General features: G+C 37.7%; 2 pseudogenes; both read right to left on the reverse strand.

Moving 5' to 3' along the window:
• Positions 1–636: 636 nt before the first annotated feature.
• Positions 637–11,649, reverse strand: LOC132172815 (uncharacterized; annotated as a pseudogene).
• Positions 11,650–17,243: 5,594 nt separating this feature from the next.
• Positions 17,244–21,009, reverse strand: LOC132172819 (G-type lectin S-receptor-like serine/threonine-protein kinase At4g27290; annotated as a pseudogene).
• Positions 21,010–22,853: the final 1,844 nt, after the last annotated feature.

Consider the following 22,853-nt stretch of genomic DNA (forward strand, 5'->3'; position numbering starts at 1 on the left):
TTTTCAACATAAAGAACTCCTTCAGCCATTTATAAGTATGAATGCATGTCATCCCTTATTCTTCTGAGCATTTGTGATTGATACAGAGCATGATATTCAGGGCATTTCAGAAGAGAGGCAAGAAATAGCTTTTAAGAGGCTTTCATCAAAATCAAGGACTCCAAGAGTTCAAGAATGAAGTTTTTAGCATTGTGAAACTTCAGCATAGAAACCTTGTGAAGCTTTTAGGATGTTGCATTCAAGAAGAAAAAAGGATTCTGACATATGAGACATGGTTCAGCCCTAAGGGATGGAGAGGGGGAGATTCAAAACAACAACATCCGCTTATGAGACATGGTTCTTAGTCACTTATCAAGCAATCTCTTGGGGTTTCAGTATATTCTCTTTTCTCCCTAAACTTCTTACAAAATGGTCTAATTTCTTCTAGGCATGGACACCATATAAAGAGGACAGAGCATTGGGATGGGTAAAGTGGCTACTGAGTTTTTAATTGAATACTAGGAAGACATGTAGAAGACACGACATCAGTCGGTAAAAGAAAGCCAAGAGGTTTCTGGAGAGCATGTTTTGGCGTAAACTTCCAATTTCGAGTCAAAAATTAGATATAAATTTATAGTATGCATTGTAAAAGGAATTGATTCTAAAATTATTCAAAAAAGAACACACTCTGAAACACACGATACTAGTCCTATGTGTAAAGACTAATTCACTAAATGAATAAATAGCATGAATATAGTAGGGTCGGCCTTGCACTAAGCAAAAGCTCTTTATCTTTCCGACCTTTTTGTCCTAAAGAGTAGTAGCTTCCAGACCTTTTTTGTTTTGCTAAATATGCTGAAATCAAGATTACATAAATTCCTATAAATAAAAACTCAGCTTTTGCTCTCAAGTGACATACTTTATCGTGCTTCAAACACTGTATTGGTGATTGTGTTGGCTGAACAAGTTTCATGCTTGCTAGATGAAGAATCTGCTTCTGGTGAATCTGAAAGGAAACCTGGTTGTTTTGGCTTAGGCAATAAATTTTCACTACTCAACATTTGAACAACAGACGACATGTTTGGCCTATCTTCTGGTCTTTGCTGCACACATAACAAACCCACATGAATGTGTCGTAATACACTTGATAGAGTGCACAAGTTATCTACCAATTCATCGATAAGTTCCATTGGTTTGTCTTCAATCCATAGTTTCCATGCCTGAAAGAAATGAAAACAAAATTTTTGTTAGTCGGACTCCCTTCAAATAGGCTCTTGACTATTAAAAAAGCATCAGAATAATAGAGGTATCATGTGATCCTCAGTACTGTCAATAACTGCATTGTTAATACTTACATGTCCAATAAGATTATGGTGGTGGTCTGGGTGATGAAATCCTCTATTCTTCTTTCCACTCAATATTTCTAATACTAAAACTCCAAAGCTAAACACATCAGATTTTACCGAGTACCGTCCATGCACCATATACTCTGGAGACATATAACCACTGCAAAATACCATTGCAAAGAAAAACTAAGTTAAAAAACAACTAAACTTAACCTATTAAATGAGTTTAAGCATACTTACTATGTTCCAATAATTCTATTGGTCTTAGAGTCAACTTGATCTCCCCCAAATGATTTAGCCAAGCCAAAGTCCGAAATTTTTGGATTCATGTTGCTATCTAAAAGGATATTACTAGCTTTTAGATCTCTGTGGATAATTCTCAGTCTGGAGTCTTCATGAAGATAGAGAAGCCCTTTAGCAATACCACGGATAATGTTGATACGTTTATGCCAATCTAGTACTTTACTATTTGCTTGATCTGTCCAATTTCATATTCATGTTAGCACATACTTGGCTACATTCTTAGCAAACAATTTCATTAATAAAAGAGGATAAGACTAAACATGAAAGCTTTGAATCATGTCAAGGTCAAGGTTCAAACCGAAAATAAAGGAGTCCAAGCTTTTGTTGGGCATGTATTCATAGATTAACATATTTTCATTTTCTTGAATGCAACAACCAAGAAGCTTCACAAGATTACGATGTTGAAGTTTGGCAATCAAAATAACTTCATTTTTGAACTCGTTCAGCCCTTGTCTAGAATTTTTTGAAAGCCTCTTCACAGCTATATCTCCGATCCCTAGTAGTATACCCTGAAAGAAGGAGTTGATATAATTTTGAAAATAAAAAATATAGTTTTCCTAGCTATATTGTTATTTACCTTGTACACAGGTCCAAATCCACCTTCTCCGAGCTTGTTGTTATTTGAAAAATTATCTGTTGCATTAGCGATGACTACCAAATCAAATATCGGTAACTCCATATCTTCCTTCCCACCTTCATTGTCATAATCCTTCCTCCGACTTCTTTTTGTTGTTCCTACAAGAGATGCATGGGCATGAAAAAATCTTGGATAGTTCTTTTATCCAAAGAAAAATACTTACCCCCCAATCTGTTCTCCACCATCATGAATCAAATTATTATCATAGTCAAATTTTAAGAAATCTCTACCTTGGTTTCTGAGTTTCTTTTTCCATATATATGAGACCAGCGCAACTATTGTCATTCCCACGACTAATAATGTTGAGCCGACTATAATTGCCACTAGTTTCTTCTTGCTAGAGCGCCTCTTTTTCTCAAGATAATCTGAAACACCAAAACAGAGTAAGGTGACTTTGAGAATAACTCATCTTGCACATAGTCTAGATAGGGAAATGGGTGCAGATGAGGTGGATGAAGCAGTTGATCTCAGCACCACCACTTACAAGTTTCAATGGCATTACAATTTGTCTAGGTTGTGGTTGTACGATCAGCTTATTAAGCGAGCTTTTAGAGGTATCATACAGTGTCTATCAATGTTGTTTATACCCATCTAAATTATCACTTGTCCCAAAAAATTGAAGTTAGAGAAAAATAATAAATATAATCATTAGTTCGTGGAATATTCAATTGAAATGAGAGGTAAATTAGGGAGAGACGATTCGAAGTCAAGACCTTAGCTGATAAGAACGTGAATTTAACCATTTTATGATTTTTTTTTTTTTTTTTTTTTTTTGACATGTCCTTACAAGAGGGGGAAGAGAGAACTATTTTATGATTTTTCTAACATTCAAAACTCTCTCAATAAATAAGGCCCAACACATAGAATATTTATTGAAATGTGATAAATTCTAGAATTATGGTTTCAATTCATGAACTCTGCTTTTATACCACCTTAAATTAGTACTTATCCAAAAATTTGAACTTTTTTGAAAAAAAAATAAATCTCATTATTTAATTAATATTATAACGTCTCCTAGCTTTAGCCTCATAAAATAAACAATCACATAATAAGCTACTTTTGCCAGTTAAAAACCAACGGATATGGTTTTCCATATGTCCTATGTATAATAAAAATAAAAAAGTAAATGTAAAATCTCAGCAAAATCCATGAGAAAAATAAAAGAGAAATGGTACCGGCGAGTTCAGTAGCGGCCATCCTTATATAGAGGTCTTGCCCAGGCTCACCTAATTCTCTTATGTCAACAAGGTTATCAAACCAAAGCAGGCAGCCGCTTCCTCCTCCCCTGACATCTAAATTTGCATATGCTGTGCAGGAGCAGTTCTTCAAACACATTCCTTCGCATTCCTTGAGGCTCATGCTCTTGTTATACCAGCTAGAAGATGTGTCCGGCAATTTCAACCCCGTACGCTTCAGGAATCCATCTCCGTCATTGCATTCCAAAGGAGTCCTTCGAACACACCCATCTGACCAATCCACTGAATCCCAATCTTTTGGAGACTTGGGAAAGAATCCTTCCAAGCATGCACATACAGGAGACTTATTGATATTGCAGGTAGCATATGCGCCACATAAGGTATAACTTTCGCACCGATCTGCCGGGAATGTAGAGAAAAGATCCCAACTCTGTGTCCGATCCATCCATCCGAATCGCTGCACAACGCCTGATGGGTTTAACACAACTCTATAGAAAACAGAAGTGTTCAGGATTTTGTACTCGCAATAGGCCTCCTGATCATTAAACACAAATTCATACTTCAATAGTGGATCCTCCGATCTTAACCGACGACCTGCAGGATGAATGCCATTCCATGATCCTGCTCTAGCCTTTATTTTAGATCCCTCCTTAACAACAACTTGTGGATATCCTTGAAGATCTATCCGTACTGAAAACGCACCTTGAGCAGGATCATCCGTGCTCTTCCAAGATGATAAAAACCTCTCTAAACCAGTTACAAAGTTCCATCCAAGCTTCATTTCTGGTAGGAGCGTGTCACAAGGATAATCAAAACTCTGCCACAAAAACTTCTCTGGGTCATCATCTTTTCTATCTTTGACAACAAAATTTCCGGTGTCCAAGAGCTTTGCAACTGAATTTTCTGCAGTTTTTGATGTATTAGATGACCAAACAGTACCGTTGGTGCTATTAAGAAGCACAAGAACTCCATCATCAGCGAGCTTTAATACTCCCGAGTGATCGCTAAGCGGAGCGTCTCTGTTGGCTACCCATACAACTTTCTCCGAAGATATTGTGTGCCAAATTCCCACATATCGGCTTTTGGAATTACCTGGGCTGAAGAATCCCAATTGAAATGATCGGCCAGCTGAAACTAAAGTAGTGCCACCGTCTCTGATTGGCTGAGTTGGAGTAATAGAGTCTTGTGTAATGGAGATTCTAAACAGAGAGAAGAAGACAGAGTAGACGAAAAGATGGGTAAAGGCTGCCATTGATTTTCTAATGGTTTATCTTCTTTTATTCGGAGAAAGTAATATATGCATGAAAGTAAAGAATTAGGCAGATCTAGAGCGCATTATTTCTTCGGACCCTACCCTCCAATCTATATTGCTTTTCAACAAAGTTGAATTCAGGAGAGTCAAAAAAACACAATAAGACTATTCCTATAAATTTGAAAAAACAAATATTAAAAAAATATTTTTATTATTACGGAAGACATTGATAATTTTTAATTATTTGGACAAAACATTGTCTAAATTTAAAATTTGAGAAAGTATTATCAATCAATTAAATTACCTGACTTTGACGTCTTTCCCTTTTGACTCCTTTTACAAAACCTACCCTCCAATCTATATCGCTCGGTTGTTCGCTTGGAAGCAGCACAAAATAGACTTCAATGAATTTTTTCAGCCGCCACTCTTGCACCCCCACACAATTTTCAATCTTGTAAACCGCATGACAAAAAAAAAAAAAAAAAAAATTACGGGAAACAGTGGTGTGAACTCAGGGAGCTTTATGGAGGTGGAAGAAGAGGAATCAGAGCCTGGGTGAGACGTTTTCTGATACTGGAAAAGGGGAGGGGTTGAACCGATCGATAATGGAGGGGAATCTGTTTTGAAAGGTGAAAAAAGAGATACTTATTATGAGAACAGAGTTTTATAAACATCTGGAAAAAAGCAGTATGAAAAGAGGTGGAAGAGATTGGTGGGGTCCAAACAAATTGTTTAGGACCAATAAAATGGAAGGAAATTGATGAGATGTTGAAACTTTAGAAGCATTCCAAGCTTGAAAATGTTGAAGCTTGAATAGTATGTCAGAGATGATGGGAGCTAAGGTTCCAATATAAGAGAAGAGGGAGCTGGTTGATAGCCAAAATAAGTCGCCTACAAGCAACAGAGCAGAAAAGCCAAAAGAGAGGTCAAAATTGATCTTCAAGGAGCCTGGAGGAGGGGGATGCCAAATGAAGAGACCAAAAGGAGAGGACTTCCAGGCTGTAAGGTGAGTACGGATCACAATAGCAATAGTCTTCAAAGTCATCCATGGATGGGTATCATGGGTTAACACTTCAATATTCTTAGAAACATGTATTCCTTCAATATTCTTAAGGATAATGCATTCCTTGTTTAGTTCAAATGTGCTCCAGAACAAGGTTTTACCAATGGAAGCAAGAATGAAGATCTAGAGCCACCATTATTTGGAAATTTAGGAGAAACTGACACCTTGCATATACATATATTAATAATTAACCAAAAGGGCTCAGCTTTTTTTGTGGTTTTTTTTGGCGGAAATAGGAAAGTAATATCTGCACAACTATAGTTTATTTTGTTGTACGTTTATAAAGTCATCCAGGTGGAGGGATGAGTCTTTTTCACAAAAAGAACTCCTTCAGCCATTTATAAGTATGAATGCATGACATCCCTTATTCCTGAGTATTTGTGATTGATACAGAGCATGATATTCAGGGCACTTCAGAAGAGGGGCAAGAAATAGCTCTTAAGAGGCTTCCATCAAAATCAAGACAAGGACTCGGTTCAAGAATGAAGTTTTTAGCATTGCCAAACTTCACCATAGAAACCTTGTGAAACTTTAAAGGATTCTGATATATGAATACATGCCGAACAAGAGCTTGGATTCCTTTCCCTCTATGAATATCTAAATAATTCATGGCTCCACCATGTATTAACTTGGTTGTAAAACATGCCTATCCAAGGCAAAACAAATTATTAGATTGGCCTAAGCACTTCGACATTATCAGTGGGATTGCTTGGGAGCTACTTTATCTTCAACAAAAAGCCAAACTGGGAATAATTATATCCATAGAGATCTTAAAGCTAGCAAATAGCAATGTTTAACTGTATAGTAAGATGAATCCGAAAATTTCTGTCTTTGGCAAAGTAAAGCAGAATAGTTGGAACATAGTAAGAATCTCTATATATTTTGTTACTTGAACCTTTGTCCATAAATATGTTGATTTCATCAATGATTTCCTACATGGGTTACATGTCTAAGGACTACGCACTTAACGGACTGTTCTCATTCAAATATGATGTATTTTGCTTCGATGTTTTGGTAATTAGAGATAGTGAGTGGCATGAGAAACAGGGGATTCATTCATTTGTGTCAAGCAATATATTCTCTAATTTTTTTTTTTGGCCGCTAGGTTCAGCCCTAAGGATGAAGAGGGGGAGATTCAAACCAACAACTTCCACTTCTGAAACATGGATCTCAGGCAATCACTTGGGGTTTCAGTATATTCTCTGTCCTCCCTAAACTTCTTACAAAATGATCTAATTTCTTCCAGGCATGGACACTAAATAAAGAGGACAGAGCATCGGGATCGGTAAACTGGCTTCTGAGTTTTTAATTGAATACTAGCTAGGAAGATATGCAGAAGACAAGGCATCAGTCGGTAAAAGAAAGCCAAGAGGTTTCTGGAGAGCATGTTTTGGCATAAACTTCCAATTTCGGGTCAAAAATTAGATATAAATTTACAGTATGAATTCTAAAATTATTCAAAGAAGAACACACTCTGAAACACATGATATTATCTGCAATACATAATACTAGTCCATGTGTAAACACTAATTCACTATATGAATAAATAAAATGAATATAGTAGAGTCGGGCCTTGCACTAAGCCAAAGCTCTTTATCTTTTTGACCCATCTGTCCTAAAGAGTAGCAGCTTCCAGACCTTTTTTGTTTAGCTAAATATGTTGAAATCAAGATTACATAAATTCCTATAAATAAAAACTCTACTTTTGCTCTCAAGTGACATACTTTATCGTGCTTCAAACACTATTGGTGATTGTGTTAGCTGAACAAGTTCTATGCTTTCTAGATGAAGAATCTGCTTCAGGTGAATCTAAAAAGAAACCTGGTTGTTTCGGCTTAGGCAAGAAATTTTCACTGCTCAACATTTGAAGAACAGACGACATGTTTGGTCTATCTTCTGGTTTTCGCTGCACACATAACAGACCCACATGAATATGTCGTAATACACTAGATAGAGTGCACAAGTTATCTACCAATTCATCGATAAGTTCCATTGGCTTGTCTTCAATCCATAGTTTCCATGCCTGAAAGAAATGAAAACAAAATTTTTGTTAGTTGGACTCCCTTCAAATTGGCTCTTGACTATTAAAAGAGCATCAGAATAATAGGGGCATCATGTGAGCCTCTATATTGTCAATAACCGCAACCACATTGTTAATACTTACACGTCCAATAAGATTAAGGTGGTGGTCTGGGTGACAAAATCATTTATTCTTCTTTCCACTTAATATCTCTAATACTAAAACTCTAAAGCTAAAAACATCAGATTTTACCGAGTACCATCCATGCACCATATACTCTGGAGACATATAACCACTGCAAAATACAATTGCAAAGAAAAAACTAAGTTAAAAAACAACTAAGCTTAACCTATTAAATGAGTTTAAGCATACTTACTATGTTCCAATAATTCTATTGGTCATAGAGTCAACTTGATCTCCCCCAAATGATTTAGCCAAGCCAAAGTCCGAAATTTTTGGATTCATATTGTTATCTAAAAGGATATTACTCGCTTTTAGATTTCTGTGGATAATTCTTAGTCTAGAGTCTTCATGAAGATAGAGAAGCCCTTTAGCAACACCACGGATAATGTTGATGCGTTTATGCCAATCTAGCACTTTACTCTTTGCTTCATCTGTCCAATTTCATATTCATGTTAGCACATACCTGGCTACATTCTTAGCAAACAATTTCATTAATAAAAGAGGATAAGACTAAACATGAATGCTTTGAATCAAGTCAAGGTCAAGGTTCAAACCAAAAATAAAGGAGTCCAAACTTTTGTTGGGCATGTATTCATAGATTAACATATTTTCATTTTCTTGAATGCAACAACCAAGAAGCTTCACAAGATTACGATGTTGAAGTTTGGCAATCAAAATAAATTCAATTTTGAACTCATTCAGCCCTTGTTTAGAATTCTTTAAAAGCCTCTTCACAGCTATTTCTCTCCCGTCTGGCAATTTACCCTGAAAATGAAGTAGTATGTATAACTAGGACAATACAAAAAATACTAAAGATAGTGATGCCTGGCTTAGTGTTGTCTTAACAAAGCAACACTAACATGCATCCCTTCACATTGCAAACGACACCTCTCAAAAAGAGGTGTCGTTTGAACAGTGCAACGATGCCACAAATGGTGTCGTTAACAGTGGAATGACGTCACCCTAGTGACATCAAGAACTATAGAGACGATGTCGCACAGTAGTGCGATGTAGTTTCGATAGTAACACACGTATGTTGTTATATAGCGTATGTTTTAATAGTAACGCACGACGTTGCCCGGAAAATGAAAAATATTGCTCTTCGATTTATGTTGTTATTTACCTTGTACACGGGTCCAAAGCCACCTTCTCCCAGCTTCTTGTTGTTTGAAAAATTATCGGTTGCATTAGCTATGGCTGCCAGGTCAAACATCGGTAACTCCATATTTTCCTTCCCATGATTTATTTTTGTTGTTCCTAAAATAACAAGAGATGCATGGGCATTAAAAAATCGCTTATAGTTCTTTTATCCAAAGTGAAATACTTACCCCCGAATATGTTCTTTGTGAAAGGCATATTTGGGTTTTGAGTTTCTACCTTGGGTTTTGAGTTTCTTCTTCCATATGTATGAGACTAGTGCAACTATTGTCATTCCCACGACTAGTAATGCTGAGCTGACTATAATTGCTACTAGTTTCTTCTCACCAGATCCCCTCTTTTTCTCAAGATGTTCTGAAAGACCAAAACAGAGTCAGATATCATTGAGAACAACTATTTTTGCCCACCTATGCGGCGAAATGTGTGCAAATAAAGTGGATTAGGTAGTTGATCTCAACACCCCACTTCCTAGTTTCCAAGCATTACAATTTGTCTAGTCGTTGTATGATCAGCTTATTAAACTAGTTTTATAAGGCTCAATACTTAATGAAAGTTGATAAACTCTATAATCAGGATTTCAATTTATGAGTTTTGCTTTGATATCACCTTAAATTACTATTTATCTAAAAACTTAATATGTAAAAAATTATAAACTTAACATAGTTTTCCATCTCTTATTTAAAATATAAGAAAAAAAATTCAGAAAAATCCATAGAGAAAAAGTGAAACGGTACCGAGTTCTGAAGTGGCCATCTTTATATAGAGGTCTTGCCCACCTTCGGAGTATTCTCTTATATCAATTAGGCTACCAAACCAAAAGCACGCATCCGCTTCCTCTTCCTCTGACATCTAAACTTGAATATGCTGTGCAGTTGCAGTTTTTCAAACACATTCCTTCGCATTCCTTGATGCTCATGCTCTTGTTATACCAGGAAGAAGAAGTGTCAGGCAATTTCACCCCCGTGCGCTTCAGGAATCCATCTCCCCCATTGCATTCCAAAGGAGTCCTTCGAACACACCCATCAGACCAATCTAGTACTGAATTCCAATGTTTTGGAGACTTGGGTAAGAATCCTTCCATGCATGAACATACAGGAGACTTGTTGATGTTGCAGGTAGCATATCCACCGCATAAGCCATAATTGTCGCACTCATCTGTGTGGTATGTAAAGAATAGCTCCCAACTTTGTTTTCGATCCACCCAATTGAATCGGTTCGCAACGCCTAATGGGTTTAGCAGTAATCTTGAGAAAACGGTAGTGTTATGGAGCTCGTACTCGTAATAGACCTCCTTCTCATTCAACACGAATTCATACTCAAATACTGTATTCGGTCTTAATTGAGGATATCCCGTATAACGTAGGCCATTCCATGACCCTGATCTAGTTTTTATTGAATCTCCCTCCTTATTAACCATTTGCGGAAGCCCACGAGGATCTAACCGTTTTGAAAACGCACCTTGAGCAGGATCATCCGTGCTCTTCCAAGATGATAAAAACCTCTCTAGACCAGTTACAAAGTTCCATCCAAGCTTCATTTCTGGTAGGAGCGTGTCACAAGGATAATCAAAACTCTGCCACAAAAACTTCTCTGGATCATCATCGTTTCTATCTTTCACAACAAGATTTCCGGTGTCCAAGAGCTGCGCAATTGGATTTTCTGCTGCTCTTGATGCATTAGATGACCAAACAACACCACTCGTGCTATTAAGAAGCACAAGAATTCCATCATCAGTGACCTTTAAAACTCCTGAGCGATCGCTAAGCGGGGCGTCTCTGTTGGCTACCCATACAACTGTCTCCGAAGATGTTGTGTACCATATTCCCACATATCGACTTTTGGAAATACCTGGGCTGAAGAATCCCAATTGGAATGATCCGCCAGCTGAAACTAAAGTAGTGCCACCGTCTGTGATTGACTGAGTTGGAGTAATAGAGTCTTGTGCAATGGAGATTCTAAACAGAGAGAAGAAGACAGAGTAGACGAAAAGATGGGTAATGGCGTCCATTGATTTTCTAATGGTTTACTTTTTCTTACTCGGAGAAAGTATATGTATATGGTGTAGTATATCCATATAAGTCAAGACATGAGCAGAGCGTCTTGTTTCTTCGGGACACTCCCCTTCAATCTATTTTGCTTTTCAACAAAATTGAATTCAGGAGTGTCAATAAAGGCCTCCATTGATTTTCTACTGCATGGAAGTCCTATCACGTTACTTGCAAACGGGGCCATTGACATTTAAAACTCCCGAGTGATCGCTAAGCGGAGTGTCTCTGTTGGCTACCCATACAACTGTGGCGGAAGAAATTGTGTACCATATTATTCCCTGATATCGACTATTGGAATTACCTGGGCCGAAGAATCCCAATTGAAATGATCCGCCAGCTGAAACTAAAGTGCCACCGTCTCTGAGAGATTGAGTTGGAGTAATAGTGTCTTGTGTAGTACTGGAGGTTCTTAAGAGGGAGGACAAACATAACGAGTAGACAAAAAGATGGGGAAAGGCTTCCATATGCATTGATTTTCTAACGAATGTATGCGCGCAGGATATGAACAGAGAAGTCAAGATTAAAGATACAGCGCATTATTTCTTTTTGGCTTTTCTACAAATTTGAATTTAGGATAGTCAAAAATATTACTAATAATGCATACAAGTCCTACCGTGGGGCATAGAAGTCCTTCCCTTTTTATTTTCTAATGCATAGAAGTCCTATCACGTTATTTACTAACTGAAATCATTTTTTATACTATTTTATTAACAATGCACTGTCATACACGTTAATATAGTAAAATAAAATGAGGAGAAATAATAAGGGTACTAATTTTATTTTACTAACAGAGTTTTAATAAACTAATGTCTAGCTCATTCATTGATATTTGTTACATTTTTTTTTTAATTAATTGTTTTGTTTTTCTCCAATAAATAAGCTAGCATTTACAATGGAGGAGCCAAATTTTTATGAAAAATGACTACTTAAAACTCACTTTTATCTAGTTTAACCAATGAATTTTTAAATGTTTCTACATCCAATTAGCTATATTTCTATCTATTCTATTAAAATATTATTTTTTTTACTCTTTATTGGGAAAAAGTTTTGGGAAAAGTTAATGGAAAAAAATGGGAATGAGAGAAAACATGTGAGAGAAACAATAAAAAATAAAATGGCATGCTTGAAAAGTGCTGCTACATTTAGCTTCTTTTTTTTTTCTTTTTTTTTTTCCGCTCTTCCAATCAAATATTAATTTTACTCTTTTTTTTTTTTGCTAATCCAATGTAGGGGTTTTTTACAAATCTGATTAGTCATTTTAGATAAAAGTAACATTTGGCTTTTTCATTGTGAATGCTCTTAGTACAAGAGTTAGTACACCTAGCATTTCTCTAAAATGAGATACAAAAAATGGTGTATGATTTTATTTTTTATTTTTTTTGCCTAAAAAAAAAAAAAAAAATCTTCCAGTAAAAGACGAGCAAAAACGCTTAGGCTATGTTCGCAAAGGCCAAAAAAGGCCCAATATTATTCCTTAAAAAATTAAACTTTTTAACATTCTTACTTTTTATATCACATCAATCAATTTTTACTATTATTTAAATAAAAAAATCACTACAAAATAATTTTTTTTTTCTTTTTCATACCAAACATGCTTACTTTTTCTCAAATCAATCAATTTTTACTACAATGAAAAGGTTGAAGGCCTTTGTCAAACCAGCCCTAAATGTTTTAGGTATTTAACTTCCAGTATAGAAGATTTACAAAGTGGTTACTAAATTTTTCATTGAATACTAGTAAGATAGGAAGAAGACACACATAAGTCGGTAAAAGAAAGCCAAAGAGGTTTCTGGAGAGTTTGTTTTAGCATATGCTTAATCAAAACTTTCAATTGCAATCTTTTAATTGCATTTTTGGTGAAAATTTAGTTATAAATTTATAGTATGCATTATAAAAGGAAATTATTATAAAACTATTAAAAGAAGAACAAACACTCTGAAACACATGATATAGTCCTGTGTGTAAAGACTAATCCACTACTAGATGAATAAACAACATGAATACAATAGGATCAGCCTTGCACTAAGCCAAAGCTATTTGTCTTTTTGCCCCTTCTGTTCTAAAGAGTAGCATGCAGCTTCCAGACTTTTTATTCAGCTAAATAAGCTGAACCCATTATTACATAAATTCATAAAAACAAAAACTCCAGTTTCGCTCTCAATTTGATGATAATTACCGTGCTTACAAGAATGTAATGGTGACTCCGTTTCCTGAACTAGTTGTATGCTTGCTAGATGAAGGATCTGCTTGATGTGAATATGTAAAGAAATTTGGTTACCTTGGTTGAGGCAATAAACTCTCACTGCTTAACATTTGAATCACAGACGCTATGTTTAGTCTATCTTCTGGTTTTTGTTGCACACATAACAAACCCACATGAATCTGTCGTAATACACTAGATAAAGTGCACAAGTCACCTACCAATTCATAGATTAGCTCCGTTGGCCTATCTTCTATCCATAATTTCCATGCCTAAAAGAAATAAAAACCAATTTTTTGTGGGTCAAACTGCATGCCTTCAAATTGGCCCATGACCATTAAAAGACATCGGATTACAGGGGCATCATGTGACCCTCTATATGGTCTCAGAATGAGTAAATGACAGGCTGAAACTCTTCCTTTGGAAAATTGCTTGGGACATAGTCCCCTCCAAGATTAGGTTAAATGCTATTTTTCCCATACCTCCTGCCAATTTAATTTGCCCTCTATGCAATGTGGAAGAGGATTCACTTTCTCACCTCTTCTTCAGATGCTTCTTTGCTAGAATATCTTGGAGATCTTCTCATTGGCCTCTAGACTCGTTAAAATGGTCCTCTCTCAGTCTTCCAGAATGGATAAAAGGTATTTTAACTCCTCATAGTTCTTTTGGTATTCCTCTTGCAGATTCACATTTGTTCCAAAGCTATGCTGCTGTCTTTTGTGATTTGTTTTGGTTTTCCAGAAATCAAGCAGTCCATAATGGTGTTATCCCTGAAGCCTCCCAGCTGGCTGCAAAAATCAATCGGATTTCCTTGGAACACCATGCAGCTTGGACTCCTTCCTCTAAACCAGTGAGAGAGCTTTGGTCTCCTCCTCCAACAGGCATCTTCAAGGTGAATTTTGATACAGCCATCAAAGAGAGTTTCTCTGTGCAAGCAGCTGTTTGCAGAAATTCTAATGGGCAGATTATCAAAATCCTCTCCCAAGTCAAGCCCCCTTGTAATCCTACTTATGGTGAAGCTCAAGCAGCCCTTTTGGCAACTTCCTTGGCAGCTTCTATGCATCTTGATAATTTCATTTTAGAAGGAGACTCCTCTATTGTAATCTCATCTTTACAGCATCCTTCTATAGTCTTGGATTGGCATATTGATCATGTAATTATTGACACTATTTCTCTTATTCCGGCCTCTTCCCTTTGGGAGGCCAGAAAAGTCAACAGAAGTGCAAACTTCTGCGCCCATCATGTGGCATATAGGGCTGCAGCAAGAGTTATCTCGGGCTGCATTCCCTCCTTATTTTCCCCTCCTCTCTCTATTCCCATTTGTAGTGGAAAAGATCCACCCCCTTCTCTCCCCTCCTTGTGAGGGTTTTGTTCTGTTGGTTCTTTTCTATGAAGTGGTTTGTTACAAAAAAAAAAAAAAGAATGAGTTTGATCTCCCCCGAATGATCTAGCAATAATCCTATTGGTCTTAGAATGAGTTTGATCTCCCCCGAATGATCTAGCAAGGCCAAAGTCAGAAATTTTTGAATTCATATTGTTATCTAGACGGATATTGCGAGCTTTGAGATCTCTATGAATAATTCTCAATCTAGAGTCTTCATGAAAATAGAGAAGCCCTTTAGCAACATCATAAATAATGTTAATGCGCTTATGCCAATCTAGTAATTTACTATTTGCTTGATCTGTCCAATTTCACATTCATGTTAGTGCATTCTAAATTCTCAAAAAACAATTTCATTAATGAAAGAGGATAAGATTAAACACGAATGCTTTGAATCAAGACAAGGACAAGGTTCAAACCAAAAATAAAGGAGTCCAAGTTTCTATTGGACATGTACGTATTCATAGATTAATATGTTTTTAATTATTTTCTTGAATGCAACAACCAAGAAGGGTCACAAGATTACGATGTTGAAGTTTGGCAATCAAAATAATTTCATTTTTCAACTCGTTTTGTCATTGTCTAGAATTCTTTGAATGCCTCTTCACAGCAATTTTTTTATTTTTTTAATTTCTTTTTGTCTGTTCTTGATAGTCAATTTTAGAGAATGGATGTAAGACATTTATTAAGGATCCATTTAAAATCGTGATTGGAGGCCGGAATCTATCACCTTCAAGCATAGACTTCATGGAATAGAAACGATTGATTGTTTCTGTATCAACATTGACCGCACGCCAAGCACTAGAAGGAGACTGAAAGGAGGACAAAAGAGGTTCATTGGTACGTGGGCCTTGCATTTCTTAATTTGTATGAATTAGTGCCCTTGCATTCCTCACAGCTATGAAGTAGTGCCACTTACGTATTTAATAATTGATAAAATTATTTAGTCTTTTTAGACAACTATATTTCATAATGCTAATGCTGGGTTCATGATTGCAGACAGTAGCATATGAAACCTCAAAATGGAAAAAAAAAAATAGTAAGGACCATAGTTATAAGTAATTCTAAAAGTTTCTCTTATGTCACTTTTGTATTCATCTAAAAATGAGATGACTTTTAAAATCATCATTTAATCAAAATTTAATAGTGATCAATCACAAGCTTCATGGTAATTTTAAAAACCATATTATTCTTAGAGAGTCATAAGAGTGACTTCCAACATTACTCTCATAGTTATCTCTGTATTATCTTTTGGAACGGCTTTCCTAGGCCTTTGCTTGTTATTTGTCTTAAAGAAGCAGCGGAAAAGAGAAGGTAACAGATTTTTTCGTAAAAAAAAAAAAAAAAAAAAAAATCCAAAACCAAAACCTATTTGATCAGTGAAAAATTTAGTAAAAGAAAGGATGACTGGTCTTAGAACAGCTACCCAATCTAGGATGTTTCTGCTTCTTTTATCATGCCTTGCATTAATCAGTGGGGGGATCAATGGGTAAAATTACTTCTTTTAGGATGTTGCATTCAAGAAGAAGAAAGGATTCTGATATATGAATACATGCCGAGCAAGAGCTTGGATTCCTATACTTCTATGAATATCTAAATAATTCATAGCTCCACCATGAATTAATTTGGTTGTACAACATGCACATCCAAGGCAAAACAAATTATTAGATTGGCCTAAGCACTTCAACATTATCAATAGGATTGATTGGGGGATAATTTATATTCAACAAGAATGCAGACTGGGAATTATCCATAAAGATCTAAAAGCTAGCAATGTTTCACTCAACAGTAAGATGAATCCGAAAATTTCAGACTTTGGCATGGCTAATATATTTGAAGGAGATGAAACTGAAGCAAAGTAAAGCAGAGTGAATGGAATGTAAGAATCTCTAAATATTTTGTATATTAAACTTTGTCCATAAAGCAGTTAAATGTCTTCGACCTACGCAATTAATGGACTGTTCTTAGTCAAATCTAATGTAAGTCTTTTGAAAACTAGAGATAGCGAGTGGCATGAGAAACAGGGGATTTATTTATTTGTGTCGAGCAATATATTCATGCATGGACACCATATAAAGAGGAAAGAGCATTGGGAATCTGGGATCAGTAAAGTGACTACTGAGTTTTTAATTGAATACTAGTAAGATATGTAGAAGACACGGCATCAGTCGGTAAAAGAAAGCCAAGAAGTTTCTGGAGATCATGTTTTGGCATAAACTTCCAATTTCAGGTCAAAAATTAGATATAAAATTATAGTATTGTCAAAGGAATTGATTCTAAAATTATTCAAAGAAGAACACACTCTTAAACACATGATATTAGTCCTATGTGTAAAGATTAATTCACTATATGAATAAATAGCATGAACATAGTAGGATCGGCCTTGCACTAAGCCAAAGCTCTTTATCTTTTTGACCCTTCTGTCCTAAAGAGTAGTAGCTTCCAGACCTTTTATGTTTAGCTAAATATGCTGAAATCAAGATTACATAAATTCCTATTAAAAATAAAAAATAAAAACTCGTTGTTTTTGCTCTCAAGTGACATACTTTATCGTCCTTCAAACACGGTATTGGTGATTACATTAGCTGAACAAGTTCTATGCTTCCTAGATGAAGAATCTGCTTCCGGTGAATCTAAAAAGAAACCCGGTTGTTTCGGCTTAGGCAATAAATTCTCACTGCTCAACATTTGAACAACAGACAACATGTTTGGTCTATCTTCTGGTCTTCGTTGTACACATAACAGACACACATGAATGTGTCGTAATACACTAGATAGAGTGCACACGTTATCTACCAATTCATCAATAAGCTCCATTGACCTATTTTCAATCCATAGGTTCCATGCCTGAAAGAAATTTAAAACAAAATTCTTGTTAGTCGGACTCCCTTCATATTAGCTCTTGACTAAAAGAGCATCATGTGACCCTCTCTATTGTCAATAACTGCATTGTTAATACTTACATGTCCAAGAAGATTAAGGTGGTGGTCTGAGTGACAAAATCCCCTGTTCTTCTTTCCACTCAATATCTCTAATACTAAAACTCCAAAGCTAAACACATCAGATTTTACTAAGTACCATCCATGCACCATATACTCTGGAGACATATAACCACTGCAAAATACCATTACAAAGAAAAATAAGTTAAAAAACAACTAAACTTAACCTATTAAATGAGTTTAATTAAGCATACTTACTATGTTCCAATAATTCTATTGGTCTCAGAGTCAACTTGATCTCCCCCAAATGATTTAGCCAAGCCAAAGTCCGAAATTTTTGGATTCATATTGTTATTTAAAATGATATTACTAGCTTTTAGATCTCTGTAGATAATTCTCAGTCTAGAGTAGTCTTCATGAATATAGAGAAGTCCTTTAGTAACACCACGGATAATGTTGATACGTTTATGCCAATCTAGCACTTTACTCTTTGCTTGATCTATCCAATTTCACATTCATGTTAGCACATACCTGGCTACATTCTTAGCAAACAATTTCATTAATAAAAGAGGATAAGACTAAACATGAATGCTTTGAATCAAGTCAAGGTCGAGGTTCAAGCCAAAAATAAAGGAGTCCAAGCTTTTGTTGGGCATGTATTCATAGATTAACATATTTTCATTTTCTTGAATGCAACAACCAAGAAGCTTCACAAGATTACGATGTTGAAGTTTGGCAATCAAAATAACTTCATTTTTTAACTCGTTCAGCCCTTGTCTAGAATTCTTTGAAAGCCTCTTCACAGCTATATCTCTTCTGTCTGGCAATTTACCCCGAAAATAAAGTAGTATGTATAACTTGGACAATACAAAAAATACTAAGATGGTGACGCAGGGGTTAGTGTCGTTTTAACAAATCGACACTAACATGCATCCCTTCACGTTGCAAACGACACCTCACAAAAAGAGGTGTTGTTTGAACAGTGCAACGATGCCACATTGGTATCGTTACTGTGCAAACGATACCTCTTTTTGAGAGGTGTCGTTTCAACAATGAAACGACATCACCCTAGTGACGATAACAACTGTAGAAACAATGTCGCCCAGTAGCGCGATGTCGTTTCGATAGCAATGCACGTATGTTGTTATATAGCGTATGTTTCAATAGTAATGCACGACGTCACCCTGAAAATGAAAAATATAGCTCTTCGATTTATGTTGTTATTTACCTTGTACACGGATCCAAAGCCACCTTCTCCGAGCTTCTTGTTGCAAGAAAAATCATCGGTTGCATGAGCTATGGCTGCCAGATCAAACATCGGTAACTCCTTATCTTCCTTCCCATGATTTATTTTTGTTGTTCCTAAAATAACAAGAGATGCATGGGCCTGAAAAAATCTCTGGTAGTTCTTTTATCCAAAGCGAAATACTTACCCCAAAATATGTTCTTTGTGAAAGGCATATTTGGGTTTTGAGTTTCTACCTTGGGTTTTGAGTTTCTTCTTCCATATGTACGAAACTAGTGCAACTATTGTCATTCCCACGAATAGTAATGCTGAGCTGACTATAGTTGCTACTAGTTTCTTCTCACCGGAGCGCCTCTTTTTCTCAAGATGTTCTGAAAGACCAGAACAAAGTCAGGTATCATTGAGAATAACTCTTTGCCCATACTCTAGACAGGGAAATGGGTGTAAATAAAGTGGATGAAGCTAATGATCTCATCACCCCCAGTTCCTAGTTTTCCAAGCATTACAATATTTCTAGTGGTTATATAATCAGCATATTAAGCAAGTTTTATAAGGCTCAATACTTATTGAAAGTTGATAAACTCTATAATTAGGATTTCAATTCATGAGCTTTGCTTTGATACCACCTCAAATTACTATTTATCCAAAAACTTAACATAGAAAAACTTACAAATTTAAACATTTAATTAATAGTACTTTCGCCGACGACATAGTTTTCCATGTCTTATTTAAAATATAAGAAAAAAAAATTCAGAAAAATCCGAAGAGAAAAAGTGAAACAGTACCGAGTTCTGAAGTGGCCATCTTTATATAGAGGTCTTGCCCACCCTCGGAGTTTTAGTATTCGCTTATATCAATTAGGATACCAAACCAAAGCACGCAGCCGCTTCCTCCTCCCCTGACATCTAAAGATGCATATGCTATGCAGGAGCAGTTTTTGAAACACATTCCTTCGCATTCCTTGAGGCTCATGCTCTTGTTATACCAGGAACAAGACGTGTCCGGCAATTTCATCCCGGTGCACTTCAGGAACCCATCTCTGTCATTGCATTCCAAAGGAGTTGTTCGAACACACCTAACAGACCAATCTATCGAATCCCAATATTTTGGAGACTTGGGAAAAAATCCTTCCAAGCATGAACATACAGGAGAGTTATTGATGTTGCAGGTAGCATATGCACCGCATAAGCCATAATTTTCGCATTGATCTGCCTGGGATGTAGAGAAGAGCTCCCAAGTAAATGTCCGATCTATCCATACGTATCGTTGCGCAAAGCCTGATGGGATTACCACAAATCTTGAGAAAACAGAAGTGTTAAGGAGTTTGAACCCGTAACTGACCTCCTTCTCATTCAACACGAATTCATACTCAAGTACTGGATTTGGTCTTAGTTTAGGATATCCCGTAAAACGAAGGCCATTCCATGACCCTGCTGTAGTCTTTATTGAATCTCCCTCCATATTAAACATTTGCGGAAGCCCACCAGGATCTAGCCATTCTGAAAACGCACCTTGACCGGGATCATCCATGCTCTTCCAAGATGATAAAACCCTCTCTAGACCAGTTACTAAGTTCCATCCAAGCTTCATTTCCGGTAGGAGTGTGTCACAAGGATAGTCAAAACTCTGCCATACAAACTTCTCTGAGTCATCAGCATTTCTATCTTTCACAACAAGATTTCCGGTGTCCAAAAGCTGCGCAACTGGATTTTCTACAGTTCTTGATGTATTAGATGACCAAACAACACCACCCGTGCTATTAAGAAGCACAAGAATTCCATCATCAGTGACCTTTAAAACTCCTGAGCGATTAAGCGGAGCTTCTCTGTTGGCTACCCATACAATTGTCCCCGGAGATGTTGTGTACCATATTCCCAGATATCGACTTTTGGAAATACCTGGGCTGAAGAATCCCAATTGAAATGATCCGCCAACTGAAACTAAAGTAGTGCCACCGTCTGTGATTGACTGCCTTGGAGTAATAGAGTCTTGTGTAATGGAGATTCTAGACAGAGAGAAGAAGACAGAGTACACGAAAAGATGGGTAATGGCTCCCATTGATTTTCAAATGGTTGATCTCTTCTTACTCGGAGAAAGTAATATATGTATATTGTATATCCACATAAGTCAAGACTTGAGCAGAGCGCACTGTTTCTTCTGGACACTCCCCTTCAATCTATTTTGCTTTTGAATTCAGAGTGTCGGTAAAGGCCGAGGAATGCTTTTTCATTCTACCAACCATCTACTGGATGGAAGTTCTATCACGTTACTTGCAAACGGGGCCTTATGTGATGTGACTTGAATACCCAACATGTCAGTGATGGTGCCGAAAGATTGAAAAAAGTAGCTGATATTTGTCCTTCCTTTTTGTTGGGCGACATCTTTTCCTATCATATTTTACCTGGCCGCCTTCGACTCTTTAGACCATTCCCATTTGTTGAAGTTACGAATGAAGACAAGCCATAATCCAAGTCCTACTCATACTCAAAGAGGGGTGAAGTAAAATCTCACTTAGCACGCTGGTAAAATTTTTTTTTTTTTTTTTTTACATTAAAATATTCAAAAAAAAAAAATTTCTGCACAGCGTGCTAAGCACGCCGTGTGCTCTCAATCACATCTCCTCAAAGAGATAAGAATCTTAAGAATAAGGAAATTGATATAAAATCTAGGCTCCGTAAAATAGTTTTCTTCGAAAAATATTTTTAAGAAAGTCATTTTTCTTGAAAATATTTTCCATCAAAAATATTTTACGGCGTTTACTTTGCACACAGACAATAATTTTTGTTTAATATCTTTTTTTATATATATTGTTTCCAATAAGGTCCCCACCAAGACCTGCACGGGACTTGTTTGAGACCCCGCAGAGTGCATAGGACTTGTTCGAGACGCCGCAGGGACCTACCCAGGACCCTGCCGGAACTTAACCGGCACTTGTCCAGGACCTCGGCGGGACCTACCCGGGACCCGCCCGAGACCTGCCGAAGACTTGATCGGGACCTAACCGGGACTTGCTCCGGACCTACCCGGGACCCAGCTGGGACTTGACCGGGACCTTCCCGGACTTGCCCGTGACCCTCCCGGGACTTACCCAGGACCTCGCCGGAACTTGACCGGAACCCGCCCAGGACCCGTCGGGACTTGACAGGTACCCGCCCAGGACTTGCTTGGGACCTCACTAAGACTCGCTCGGGACTTGCCCAAGACCCGCCTTGCCCGGTCGGGTCTCAGGCAAGTCTTAGGCGGGTCCTTGTCAAGTCCCGGGCGGGTCCCATCGGGGTCCCGGGAAAGTCCTAGGCAGGTCGGGCAAGTCCCGAGCGGGTCCTTGTCAAGTCCCGGGCGGGTCCCGGTCAAGTCCCTGGTTGGTTCCGATCAAGTTCCGAGCAGGTCCCGGGCGGGTCCAGGTCAAGTCCCGATCAGGTCCCGGGCAAGTCCCGGTTAGGTCCCGGTCAGGTCCCGGTCAAGTCCCGAGTAGGTCTCGCCAAGGTCCAGGGCGAATCCCGATCAGGGCCCGGGCGGGTCCCCGGTCAAGTCTCGGGCAGGTCCCGGTTAGGTCCTAGGCGGGTCCCGGGCAAGTCCCGGTTAGGTTCTGGGCGGGTCCTAGTCAAGTCTCGGGAAGGTCCCGCCGAGGTCCCAGGCAAGTCCCAGGCGAGTCCCGATCAAGTCTCAGGCAGGTCCCGGTCAAGTCTCGGGCAGGTCCCGGTCAAGTCTCGGGCAGATCCCGAGTGGGTCTCGGCCAAGTCCTGGGAGGGTCCCGGTCAGGTCCCAGGCAAGTCCCAGTTAGGTCCCGGGCAAGTCCAGAGCAGGTCCCGCCCGAGTCCCGGGCGGGTTCCAGTCAAGTCCTAAGAGGGTTTCGGGCGGGTCCCAGGCAAGTCCCGATTAAGTCCCAGACAAGTCCCAGTCTA

The sequence above is a fragment of the Corylus avellana genome, chromosome ca2 (genome assembly GCF_901000735.1).
Source record: "Corylus avellana chromosome ca2, CavTom2PMs-1.0".
Lineage (NCBI taxonomy): Eukaryota > Viridiplantae > Streptophyta > Magnoliopsida > Fagales > Betulaceae > Corylus > Corylus avellana.